The sequence below is a fragment of the Monodelphis domestica genome, chromosome 1, assembly GCF_027887165.1.
Source record: "Monodelphis domestica isolate mMonDom1 chromosome 1, mMonDom1.pri, whole genome shotgun sequence".
NCBI lineage: Eukaryota > Metazoa > Chordata > Mammalia > Didelphimorphia > Didelphidae > Monodelphis > Monodelphis domestica.
In genome coordinates, this window is record NC_077227.1 from 413930536 (window position 1) to 413943549 (window position 13014).

A 13014-nucleotide genomic window follows, 5' to 3' on the forward strand; every position below is an offset into this window, starting at 1 on the left:
CAAAGGTTTAATTACTCAGATTTATAAGGAACTAAATCAATTGTATAAAAAATCAAGCCATTCCTCAATTGATAGTTGGGCAAGGATCCATGAATAGGCAGTTTTCAGATAAAGAAATCGAAACTGTCAATAAGCACCTGAAAAAGTGTTCTAAATTGGCTAATATGACAGCAAAGGAAAGTAATAAATGTTGAAGGGGATGTTGCAAAATCGGGACAATACATTGCTGGTGGAGTTGTGAATAGATCTAACCATTCTGGAAGGAAATTCGGAACTATGATCAAAGGGTTTTAAAAGACTGCCTGTCCTTTGATCCAACCATATGACTGCTGGGTTTATACCTCAAAGAGATAATAAGGAAAAAGACCTGTACAAAAATATTCATAGCTGTACTCTTTGTGGTGGCAAAAAATTGGAAAATAAGGGGATGTTCTTCAATTGGGGAATGGCTGAACAAATTGTGGTATCTGTTGGTTATGGAATACTATTGTGCTAAAAGGAATAATGAACTGGAGAAATTCCATGTGAACTGGAATGACCTCTAGAAATTGATGCAGAGTGAAAGCAGCAGAACCAAGAGAACCTTATACACAGAGACAGATACACTGTGGCATAATCAAATATAATAGACTTCTCTACTAGCAGTAATGCAAGGATCCAGAACAATTCTGAGGGACTTATGAGAAAATATGTTATCCAACTCCAGAGAAAGAACTGTGGGAGTAGAAATACAGAAGAAAAACAACTGCTTGATCACATGGTTTCATGGGGATATGGTTGGGGATATAGACTCTTAATGATCACCCTAGTGCAAATATTAATAATATGGAAATAGGTCTTGATCAATGACACATGTAAAACCCAGTGGAATTGCTCATTGGCTACAGGAGGGTGGTGGGAGGAGGGGAGGGAAAGAACACGATTCATGTCACCATGGAAAAACATTTAAAATTAATTAATTAAATGAATAAAATTAAATTATTTTTAAAAAGATATTATTTATCCCTGATCCTTTCCAACCAATGTGTTTCTTCTGTATGAGTGGTTTTCTCAACCTAGAATTCATTTATGTAATAGTCAAAAAATTATTTAATTAATTAATTTAGAATATTTTTCCATGGTTACATGATTCTTATTCCTTCCCTCCCGTCCTCCCACTCCCTTCCCATAGTAACTCAACTGGGTTTTTACATGTATCACTGATTCATACCTATTTCCATATTATTAATATTTATAATAGAATGACCATTTAGAGTCTACATCCCCAATCATATCACTATCGCACCATCAACAAATAATTATTCATGGAAAATAATTGCGGATCTAGCTGGTGCAGTGGATAGAATGCTAAGCCTAAAATCAGGAAAAACCTGAGTTCAACTCTAACCTTAGGTATTTACTGTGTGGCTCTGGGTAAATCACTTAATCCTATTTGACTCAATTTCCTCAGCTTTCAAATGAGCTGGAGAAAGAAATGGCAAACCATTGCAGTATCTTTGCAAAGAAAACTCCAAATTGGTCACAAAGAATTGGGCATGTATAAATGACTGAACAACAATTGCGATAGTCACCAGGAAGGATTTGAAAATAAACAATTAAAGTGCTTGTCCTCAGAGAACTTAGAAAGAGCTCAAATGTGATAAATATAATTTAAATTAAAATATAATATGAACTTCATTCTTACTCCAAAATTTGCTATTTGTGTAGAAGGCAGAGGGAAAAAAGAAGGTAATAAGTATTTATACAGTATCAATTTTGTACCAGGAAGTTTTATAAATAGTATATGATTCTATTCTCCCAACAGCCTGTGAGGTAAATGATAATATTACCTGAGTTTTCAGATGAGGAAACTGAGGCTGAGAGAGGTTAAATGACTGAATGTTAACTCCAGACCCAGCATTCTTTTAGCTGTCTCTGGATAAGAGAAGGAACCTCTGGGAACATTATAATTAGCAGCCACAGCAATAGAAGTTAATGTGTCAAAGAGTTTCATGATCTCACTGATTTTGTTGCTTCCTCCAATGGCAACATTTGAACTCATGTATGCTTTCTTATCATGTGTGATTCTTGCCTGTGGCTTCCTAGAAATTTTCCATAGTTTTGCCTCTCATGCTGGTAGACTTCCTTTGAATGTCTTGATATATAGGCACCAGTGTAGACTGTGGGCTATTTATTGATTATTCCTTACTCTTTCTACTTGACCAACATACCCCTTTTTCTGGTCATTTATCTTTAATGAAACTTTCTGCATGCAATTCTTTATTGGTAATCTGAGGCATTCTCCTCATGCCCTTCGTGTATCTTGGCATTACCTCTTGGTTCATGTACAATTTTTTTTTCTATTCCATGATTTGTATCATGTTGAATACTGATGTTAAAACATGGGATTTGGAATTGAGGAGATGGCTTAGGTTCTTAAAAGAATTCGAATTTAGCTAATTTTGTTCATACCTAATTGTGGCTCCAGTTCATTGTTCACAGTCTCTATGCAAGATACACATAGTGGAAAATATCATGGTGGATGAGCTGCCTATCAAATTGCATCATAGGCTAGAGAAGAAACATTCTTTATCCACTTGGGTTTTCCTTTGTGGAAAGTTAGTTTGAACTCTTATAAGTGAGGATAGATCTCAGGAGGCTCTGTATTTTTTCAGAACTTGTTGCAATCAGTACAATGTCAGCTGATAACAGGGGCACCTGGAGGTTCTCACCATCTATGGCAATTCTTCTTCCTTTTGGACTTTGTGCTTAACATTCTTTATGATAGTGAGAAACTCCCTTTGGTGAGCATCTATGTCTTGCAGTTTTATGCCTAGTTTGATAGATATCATTAATATTTAATAATAATAGACAACATTTATATAGCACTAGCTTTTTTAAAACACTATATATTATCTCATTTGGTCATCACAAAAAAAATGCTATCAGGTCCTTGCTGCTACAATATTTGTTTTATAGGTAAGACAATTGAAGTTGAGCTGTTAATGACTTATCCTGAATTAGACAGGGCATGCCTCATATTTTAGGAAGAATTTGAACTCCAACCTTCTTGACTCCAACTCCAGTGTACTAATCTATAGTTCCAACTAGCTGCCTTACTTATGTTGTTTAATAATTTTAAAATCATCAAAAGACTTTACAGACACCATCATCAGGAAGCTTAACTTTTTTCAGTCTACTGAACCCTGATCCCTGGTGCTGCTACCTTTACCATTACCCCAAGCCTAGTCATCTGTGGCTATGGCCAATGCCATCATCTACTTGGACATCATTCTCTATCATGAATCCTTAGACCATATTTGCAGACAACTTTCTAAAGGCATTTAGGAAACTTCTGTACTCCTTTCATTGCAGAGAAGGGATTAGGTTACAAGGGATCCAACTTTTCACAGAATCTTTCTTAAGGCCATGTACCAAAATAATGACTTCACATGCTATAATGGCACTGATGGACAGTCCTTGTAGAGGGAGAAATTTACTTGTAAGAACTTCATCTAGCAGCACACTGGTCCTGGCATATTGTCCATGAACAAGGCTGGAATCAATACAAGTGATTTTTTCATCTGTTTTTCATTCATATTGATGAATATGGTTGATTCGATGGCAAGCTTATATAGTCTTTGGCCAGGTAAAAGAAGATATGAACATCATGGAAGCCACTGGGGGCTTTGGATCCTGGGGTGGCAAGACCAGTGAGAAGATCATCATTGTTGACTGTGGATAACTCTCATGATTTTTTTTTCCTTAACCAAAACCATTCTTCTGTAGCTGGAGAGAATACCTCCAAACTGTTATTTGCTCTCATACTTTGTAATCCATGTTCTCTCCCTTGCTGCAGTTCTTTGATGTTTTTTTCTTTTCCCTGAAGGAATCTTATTAGACAGTATAGTTGTTAATGATTACAAAACACAAAGAAAACTTTTTAAAAATAAAGTTCAGTTAGTGACTGTTATTGATGCATCTTTTAACTAATCTTATAAGATTTAACATATACAGAAAACACCTGTTTTATAATATGACCAGTTACATTAATGTTTAGAAACTAAAATAGTAGGGAACTATTAAGGAGGGATTTTATACCATTGAATCAAATGCACTTTTTTAGTTAAAATTTTTGGTTTTTGTTTTGTTTTGTTTTACTATTATCTACACCTTTTACTCTCTTGACTGACTGCAGAGCTGGACTATTATAGAATAAAATTTGTAAAAGTATGTTTGATCCCTTATGTTTTCATCAAGAATTTCCTCAGTATGTATGTAGATTATTTTCATATTTAATAAAAATTAGAAAGTAGGCATATAAATTATTGATATTTTCTGAATTATCTTTTTCTGGTAGTAATTATACACCACAATTATTTGCAAACATAACATATTCTTCCTTTTTAAAGACATCTCAAAATCCAAATATTTAATACCTTCAAAATTTTGTTACTTCTAGAATGTGACTACCGATCTGTTACTTGGACTGGTCCAGTTGTTCATCTCTCCTTTGCTTGCTTCAGTGCCATTTTTACTTCCTCATATAGCATGTCAGGGACTGCAATATTTTGGTCAAAATGAGTCTCATTGATAAGGAAAAATTTTTGGTCTGGATATCCTATCCTTTTCCATTTTTCATCTAATTGTTCTAGTTTCATTTCTAAATGTTTTCAGTATAATGTGGCTTAATGAGCTAAGTAAACTTTCTGTATTTTTCCCCTTACTACTTCTTGTTTATTTTAATTAGGTGATTTTGCTTCTCATTTTCTACCATATTGCCTTATAAGATGCTACAAATGAGTTTTTATTCTTAACCATTATTATTCTTGGTTTCTGTGTTTCTTTACTAGGCAAGAAGATCAAGTGCTTATTTGCTGAGGTGGTTTCTAGGCTCTTTTGGCCTTCTTGTTTGTGGTGATAGTCAGTCTTGATGCCCAGTAAGTTGGAGGAATATCCTATCTATAATATGACCAGTTACATTAATGTTTAGAAACAAAAAATGTGTGATGCCTCCTTTTCTGACATGCTGCTACCATCCCTCCAGCAGAAGGGGACAGTCTCAGGATTATTTTGTATCTTTAATTGTTTCATGAATTTTCTTGGCCAGTTTACTGGTGAACAGACCTCTCTATACTTAATCTGACTGGTCCTTGGAAATTACACATAATCCATTATTACAACCATACTCAAAGCTTTCTTAGCATAGTAGAAACTGCAAGAATTTATATTCCACTGATGTAAACTTTGAGAACTTAGTACCAAACTCTATTCCAAGATGAAGCACTTAGAACAAAACTTTATAATATGTATATGTTTGTATGTATATATTTGCATAATAGATATTATATATTACAAAGTCTTATATACATATCTAATAAATATGTAATGTAAAGTCATAGATATACCATTTTATATGTGCATGTAAAGAAACATATAAACCCTTTCCTCATAAGTTGTCCTCACAATTTCCATGTGAAGTTGGAAATAACACCAATGTATTTTTATTTATCTCAGTAATCCAAATAATATTATTCCTATTTTTTAATAAATAAGAAAATTATGGCTTAGAGATGTTACATGTTACCTAAAGCCACAGAGCTAGGAATGTCAGAGCCAAGATAAGAATCCATATCTTTGGCCTATATGTCTTTTACTACTTCATATTGACTTCCATTTATTCAGAGAATTCCAAACCATTTATTCTTGGCCTTGAAATTAATTATTTAGTGATGAGAAGAGGTCAGTAGGGAGGATGGGGATAGCGGTAAAGGAACAAGTAAATTGATTTCCTCATTTCGTTTCAATGACCAAATAGTGAGCAAGGAGTTCTTGAATACTTGTTCATCACTCAACAGTGAATGTTCAAGGCACTGTGGACCATAAAAAGTTTTAGGCACTAAGGTAGGATCCTTACCCTCAAATAGTTGTGTATAAACCAGCAAGGAACATAAGGGAAGGAAGTATAATGCTAACCGTTAAATTATATAGTATAGTCTGTAAATATTTTAAATAAGTATTATCAACAACCTTGCCTGATATTGAAAGAATAATGGTCCAAGGAGACTGAGATTCTGACTGTGCTCTCCTATGACCTTCCTATGTTACTTCCTTGAGTTTCAGTTTCCTCATCTGTAGAGTGAGCAGAATTTGGAAGACAAGGTCAGGCTGTATGAACTTGTGAGGAGAAATGAATAAGGTGTGGGATGTTGGAAGAAGGCATCTTAATGTTGGGGGCACTTTAAATGGGCCTTGAAGGACGGGTAATTAAAATAAACTTGCATTCCTCAAGCACATACCAGCTGATGGTGGGGCATGTGGTGGCTTAGAAGTGGGATAGGTAGTAGAAGGAAGCCAGACTATAATGAAAATATTGTCAGAAATGAGCCACAGCATGGAGACTCTATGAGCATGTAAGGGAAAGATGTCTATGCTTAATTTAGGAATTTCTTCTGGCATTGGCTTACTGTTATATTTTGATTATCTAGATGACCAATGGGAAGCTCCATGCCACTGAAATTCTTCGAATGTTTGGGGAAAGTTCACCTTTCTCTTTCATTAGTGTAGAACACCAGAAAGAGCAGAATTAAAGCATCTAGGTTCAAATTTTAGCTCAGGTACTTACTCATTCTTAGGCAAATCTTCACCTACCTTGGCCTCAGTTTCATCACATATAAAATGAGTGGAGTTGAAATAGATGATGTCTAAGGTCCCTTCCAGCTCTAAATTCTATGATCCTGTGAACCAGGATATCTTAATTCTTAGTTCAATACAAGTTTCCAGTACAGCAAGTTGACTTTCTGTAAGAATGACTTTGAAACCCATTTTTTGACTCATTTATTTCAAACAATGTCCAAAACAAGAGAACTTTGTTATAACAGAAGATTTGGGAAGATCCCATGGGAGTCATTGTGATGGCATTTGACCTGTAGTCTTTCAAGTATGTTAATGAAGCAAGTGATAAATTCCAGACTAAATTCCTACTTAACCAGAAAGCAATAGTATTTTGGAATGTTTGACAGGGGCCTGTAATGATATTAAATCAGTTTAGATGTAAAGACGTATATTTCAGGCATTTACATTATGTTTTTGAATTCGTTTTCACTGCTTTAATAAATCAAATACATACCCATCAACAAGTCACAATGTGCTGGAGGTTTTGAAATTTGGGGGTGAAAATGTAATTTTATTTCAGCCAGTATTTGTTGTGACTTGGAAAGAGGATCCTATGTTAGGTACTATGGAGTTGGAACACAAAAGAAAGCAAGAGTTAGCTCCACCATCACTGTCAAAGCAGGAGATACCTTCCCCATCACTACTCCAATAGAACTGGAATAACAAGACACACCCATGCAAATATACACACACACATATTCATGCATGCATATGTATAGAACTAACTAGATGTAAAGGTAGGCAGAGAAGGTGTTTGTTTGGACTGCAACATTCAAAAGGAGGAGGTACAATGAAGTGCATTTTTAATATGACATTACTTAAATGCATATATTTTCATGCCAGAACATTTTTCTCTCTTATATTCACTGTCTTGAAAGCAGTGAGTAGAGGATGGTGGTTATGAGACACCATTTTCAGATTTTTGTCTTGGATTTAGAAGTACCTGATCCTACCTCTACATGTATGAAATAGCTGAAAAAGAAAAGCAAGCGTGTGACAATGTGTCCTTCACAAGCTATTATGTACCTTACTACTCCCACTCCCAAACCTGATGTCCTTGCCCTTATTGCCTTTCATGTAAGCTTTTATATCAGTCTTCCAATTGGGTTGCACACTGCTTAGCCCTCTATCTCTGATCTCTTTTTATACAGGCAACCAGAGTCTTCAGAAATTTATAGAATCTTATCTTTATAAAGAATCTCACAAGATCTAAAGTTATCAAACATTCCAAATCTGTAAAACCGTCCAAGGTATGCAGCATGAACTATATTAAAATGCAATTGGGAAATGTTTAACAAAATAAATTAAAATGAGATAAAATGTAGATAATGTTACTTTGTGGATTTCTAAGTCAATATGCAGCTCATCCATTTATATTTCCACTAGTCCAACTAGAAACTGAACAGTAATCGCTGCCACATATCCAGCAAGGAGTCAATCATCTATCTTTTACCTGAAGACTACCAACAGAGAGAACCATTACTAAAGCAACTCTTTCCATTTTGGAAGAGCTCTGTTATTAGAAAAATCTTCTATGTGTCTTTCTAAAGCAATACACTGTGTCGTTTCTCTGGTTAAGAAGCTATAATGGCTTCTGATTACTGCTAGATACAATGTACAATGACATCCTCTTCCATTTTTAAATGCCTAGAGCATTTACTACCTAGATCACATAGTCACCCTCTGTACTAGATGTTGTTTGGTATTGTTCTTTGACTCTTGTGTTAGACTTGTCTCACCAACAGGATCATAATTTTATTTTTTTAAAATACATTCTTACCTTCTGTCTTAGAATTGATACTTAGTATGAGTTCCAAGGCAGAAGAGTGATAATAGCTAAGCAATTGGGATTAAGTGATTTGCCTAGGGTCACAGAGCTAGGAAGTGGCTGAGGTCAAATTTGAACCCAAGACCTCAAGCTTCCATACCTGGCTTTCTTTCCACTGAGCCACCTAGTTGCCCCTGGGATCATACATTTTTAAAAGGCAGAGTTTTCTCTTACTTTTATTTTGTAATTTCCACAATGGTAGGCCCACAGGAACTAAAAAAAACCAGTAAGTTGTTGACTTGAAGTAAAGAAGTAAAAGTATGTTAGCTGTGGATACAGTCAATCAGGGAAGGCATCTTAGCTGTTGCTACAGTCAATCAGGGAAGGCATCTTAGAGGTAGTGAATCTTCAATCATATTGACAAAACTCTAGAGTAACTTTCTTGAAATATTTTGATAAAACCATAAACAATTATAAAATTGAAGCAAAATATAGAATCTGCACTGATGTTGCTTTGTAAATCTTCAACCATATATAAATCCAAGATATTATTTTAACATGAAAATACCTCCTTTGTGGAATGAACAAGGCTGGTGTGGAGCAAAAATTGATTTATGGGAAAGTTTCAAATTATTTTAAATGATTCATCAAATACAACCAGATACCATAGAAAGAGTATTCAACTAAATGTCAGAAGATCTGAATTCTAGTTATTGCCCATCTCTGGCTCTCATATTCCTTTTTAATATTGAAAGCATAGTTGATTTTTGTTGTTTCTTCCAGCTCTGGGAGTCTGTGACATTCTGTGATTAGACCTCTGAAATACATTTGACCTATGTTTGTTCCATCAGGGATAATGTACCATCAGCTTTGCCTATCCATCCCTGATACTCCTACTTCAGGAAGGGATTTCAGATTTCATTAGGGTTGCATAGCTCAGACTGACCTGCCTTGCCTAATTCCATCATTATCTCCCTTTGCCATCTCTTCTTGAAAGACCAACCTCTCCTCTCCAGTGTAGGCAAGTAGGAGTCAATCACAGACACACTGGAGAGAAGAACTATTGTCTGAGGTGCACAGCCCACACTGTCTGGTCTGCATTTTTGCATAACTTGTGGTCCTGGCTGCCTTGGGAAATTTACATCACTTGGCTCAATCAAGTGGGAACTGTCTTACCTTCTGCCCCAAGATTGCTTCAGTGTTTTATGCCTCCTAATTCATTACTACTATGTGCATAATAGACACTTTGGGGAATAGAATAAGCAACAACAGTGGCAACAAAAATGGAAGATGTTCTTTGTCATATAGAATCTTAAGTCTTATTGGAACTTAAACAAAGTTTTCTTCTTGTGAAATCAGGATATGTGACCAGATTGAGAGTAAACTTGGAGAGTCCATGGATCCTGAGAGATTTCTATTACTGGATCATACATTCATTTTCAAACACATATTTTGATAACTATATTTCAGTATGATTAGTTTCCTTTGGCATTCAATGTATTTTACTTTTTGTAGTAAAAAAAAATATATTCAGAGACAGGGGTCGTATAATTCAATAGACTTCCAAAGGAGTCCAAGAAAGGAAAAAGTTAAGAATTTTTAGCCTAGATGATTACTACTGTCCCTTTTAGCTCTGACATTCTACATTTAAAATTCCTTTTACTTCCATCACTTTGTTTCATTTTCTAATGCTTGATATTCTAAGGATGCTTTTTAATATTTTGTGTTCTATACTCTAAATTTTGTGTTCTATGATCCCTCCCAGTTTACAGTGTGTGTTCTCAGGTCCCTTTTGTCTTAGACATTCTGTGTTCTAAAATCCCTTCTCTAACATCCAATTACTACTTTTAAATTTTATTATTCTGTACTCCATGTTCTAAATGAAATATTACTATTCTTGTTCTCAGGTTCCTTTTAATTCTAACACCCTCAAACTGTAAGTTTATTGATTCACAAAAGTTAAGTGACAATGTGAGAGTCAGTGTGTGACCAAATGCCAGAATGATATGGATGGGCAAATGTTAGAGAAACTCAGCAAAGATGGAGATTACTAGAGTGAGAGAGAAAGGTCTTTGGGGAGAAAGCAAAACCTGAATGAGGCCTTGAAATATTGAGTAGGATATAGATAGATAGAGGGGAGACAGAAGGGGCATATCATGAGCCAGCCTTTGGGTAGTCAGGCAGTAAAATAATTGTTCGGGAGTCAAGAAGATTGACTTCAACAAACTGGAGAAATCATGTAAATAGGAGCCCTTCATGTTTCCCCATTGCTTTATATTTTTAAAATACTTTCACATACATTTTTTCTCTCTGAACCTTACAACGCACTCTAGCATAGACAGGGCTAGTGTTTAATATATCCATTTTGTAGATGTAAAACCCTGGGGATCAAAGAGGGTAATATTAACCAAGCTCATATAGCCCAGATGAAATCTCTATGACAAACCATACCATTGTTATATTGTGAGTTGTCATTTTCATAGTATAGACTTTATAAAATTCCAGACCAGCCAATGTTGTTGACTAGCCAATAAGGTTGCTTCCGCTGGGTCAGAAATACGCTTTATACAGCCTTGTGGTTTGTGTGTGAATATTATTTCCATGGGAATCTAAATTTTAGAGGACTACTTAGATGGTGTCAGCTGAGAATTTCATTGGGTTCCCAGAATTCCATAGAATTTCATAGACTTATCAGTTGCCCTGTTTTACATGTGAGGAACTGAGGCCTCAGAGGCTTAAGTGATTTACCAATGATCACATGGGTAGTAGCACAGCTAGGACTTGAACCTGGTTGCTCTATTCCAAATCTAGCACTCTTTTTACTATACTGTGATGTTTGTCTTCTTGGACTCTCCTATTGGTTCTTCCATTTAATAACTATATGGGTACATTTTTACTCTTGTCAATATGGAATGCTGGGTGTGTTGTATGCGTATTTGTGTGTGTGTGTGTGTGTGTGTGTAGCAGAGACAGAGACAGAATGGGGGGGAGTGGGAAGAGAAGGAAAGGGGGAAGACAGGAGAAGAGAGAGAAAGAGAGGAGCTCTTTAGGCACAAAATAATCAAAATTACAAAACATTGGAATACTGCTTTTCAAGAGCAGCACTGGAGAGACAGACAAAGTTGATCTTGTTTGGTCTATGGAGTGTCCAATTAGTGGGACTAATGAATCTCTAGAGCAAGAAAGATTAAAATGGATTTCTTTCTTTTTAAAAAAAAATATGCTTTCAGAAAGGGAAAAAAATGGAAGGGTTTCAAATGACCTTTGATAGAGGGAAGTTAAATTTGGATAAGTGGAAATTATTTTACAGAAAGAGAAAAAAAATAAATGGCAGTACAAAGTAGTGGTGGTGGTGATGATGGGGTGTGTGTGTGTGTGTGTGTGTGTGTGTGTGTGTTTTATGAATCCTTTTGACAATTGGGTGAAAACTGTGGAGCTCTTCTCAGAAGAACGAGCGTGCGCGCGTTGGGGGGGGGGGGGTTCTTCCTGTATATGAGTGAAAGGGGAAGGGGAAGAGAAAAAGAGATAATAGTAGAATACATACTAGACCATATCAATGTAGTCATCAATATAGCCATTGATGTAACTATCATTTCTAAAGCATAAATAACAAGATTTGAAAGGCAGAACATGAGTGGTTCATAATATATACTTAAATAGAATTCTAATATATGTATTTGTTGTCTGACAAAATGTTATGTTCCTTGTGATAATGGATTGTTTTATTTTTTGTAGTTGTATTTCTAGTGAATAGCATGGTTTTTTGCACATAGTAGGTGCTTCATAAGTATTTGTCAAATAATTTATTAGGAGTTATAGTATGACCACAAATTTATGAGTCAGTGCAAAAGTGACCTCCATAATAAATCAAATAGTGGGTTAAGTTCATAAAAATTTAATGTCTGGGAAGAGGGATCCGCTAGCTCTACTGTTCTGTGCTTTGATTAGCTTCTACAAGGAATATCATATTCAGTTCCAGAGTATTGATATTATTTAGTCACATTTGATGGTTTAGGAGCTCATTTAGGGTTTTCTTGAGAAAGATACTAGAATGATTTTGCCATTTCCTTTTCCAGTTCATTTTCACAGATGAGGCAAACAATGATTTTCTCAGGGCTACACAGCTATTCAGTGTGAGGCCAGATTTGAACTCAGGAAGATGGGTCTTTCTCACTCCTTACTCAATACTCTATTTACTACAGAATGGTGAGAGGACCAAAACACTTGTAATATATAAAGATGAGTTGAAGGAACTGGGGAAATATAAACAACAGAAAACAAGAATTGTTATTCATTATTTTTAGGTAGTTGCAAAAGTGTCACATTGAAGAGATTTTTTGTTCTGTTTAGTTCTTGAAGGCAGATCTCATAAAAATAGATTAATATAATTAGATAGATTTCATCAAGAAACGATGTGGTGACCATCATAGTTGGCAAAATTAAATTGAACTGCTGCCCCAGGAGGTAATGAACTCTCTGTCATTAAGTATCTTAATATAAGGGCCATATGAACATTTGTCAGAGAAATTTTGGTGTAGATTTCTGCTCAAGTATGAACTGAACTAGAGGAAGTCTAAGGAAATAATGGACCC

General features: G+C 35.4%; 1 protein-coding gene and 1 pseudogene across 2 annotated transcripts in view; both read left to right on the top strand.

Annotated features, from left to right (window-relative positions):
* PAPPA (pappalysin 1) overlaps positions 1-13014 on the top strand; it is a 289767-nt gene that overhangs the window by 17949 nt on the left and 258804 nt on the right. The gene's annotated exons all lie outside the window — the stretch shown is intronic.
* Positions 3409-4174, top strand: LOC130458252 (peptidyl-prolyl cis-trans isomerase A-like; annotated as a pseudogene).